This window comes from Ambystoma mexicanum, chromosome 4p (assembly GCF_040938575.1).
Source record: "Ambystoma mexicanum isolate Mex_15411 chromosome 4p, UKY_AmexF1_1, whole genome shotgun sequence".
NCBI lineage: Eukaryota > Metazoa > Chordata > Amphibia > Caudata > Ambystomatidae > Ambystoma > Ambystoma mexicanum.
Window position 1 is genome coordinate 610760452 of NC_090927.1, and position 1069 is coordinate 610761520.

General features: G+C 50.0%; 1 non-coding gene across 1 annotated transcript; it reads right to left on the reverse strand.

The window, feature by feature from the left end:
- Positions 1-9: 9 nt before the first annotated feature.
- On the reverse strand, positions 10-163 carry LOC138459953 (5.8S ribosomal RNA). The gene has a single exon (XR_011262733.1). It is a non-coding gene; the product is annotated as a 5.8S ribosomal RNA (ribosomal RNA).
- Positions 164-1069: the final 906 nt, after the last annotated feature.

The window sequence follows — 1069 nt, forward strand, 5'->3', positions numbered from 1 at the left end:
ACGTTCAAGCGACCCTCAGACAGGCGTAGCCCCGGGAGGAACCCGGGGCCGCAAGGTGCGTTCGAAGTGTTGATGATCAATGTGTCCTGCAATTCACACTAATTCTCGCAGCCAGCTGCGTTCTTCATCGACGCGTGAGCCGAGTGATCCACCGCCAAGAGTCACAGGCAACTTTTTGTTTGGTTCCAGACGTCGGCTCGAACCTGCCGGTGCAGGAGAGGCCGGAGGGTAGGCAGCGCCGCCCGTCCCAGCCGCCGCGGGCGGGACACGGCCCGGCGCCCCGTCTAGCTGCCCCACTTGGGAGTCGGCCGAGACCATCAGGGGTTTTAAGAGAAAACAAAAAAAAAAAACATCCAGGCGCTCAGCCCGGGAAGCCTGCACGGCGGCAGGGTTTCCCACGGCGACGGAGGCAGGCCGCTCCGCTGCCGGCCCAACCCGGCCCGGTTCCCGCCCGGCCTACCCCCGTCCCCTCCCGCTCATCATAGCTGATGTGGCTGTTGGGAAATTCAGATAGAATACTATATGTGCCTCTCTAATGAAGTAATTCAAGGGCCAGTAGAACATGCGTCTCATCATTTGTGTAAGGATGATCATTGCATCAGAATACCTGCACCTCAGAAAATGATGATCCAAATTCTATACTATTGTTTAGGATTATGCAAGTGCTCAGTGAAACCGTTTTTGGATTGGCAGCGAGTTACTATGTAATTTGTTATGGTTGGTGTCCAAAAGAACTTGACAAGGATGCAGTTTGTGCAGACAGTAGAAAAGAATTCTACTGCCTGAATATCCATTGCCCTAATAATATATACGAATAATGCCAGGCATAGTCCATGCACATTATGCCTTGCAGTCGAAGTAAATGATATTACAATGTTGCTCTCCACTTATAAGGTAATGTTAGCAATGCTAAAGGAGGAGATGCTGAGCATGACATTTGTCTACACAAAATACTTAGAAGGAAAATTAATATTTGAGTGGTATAATACATTAACTTGCAAGGGGACTGCTTCAAAGGACTTGGGTGACATATGTACAAAGAAGAGGAAGCATGGAATGAGACTAGACA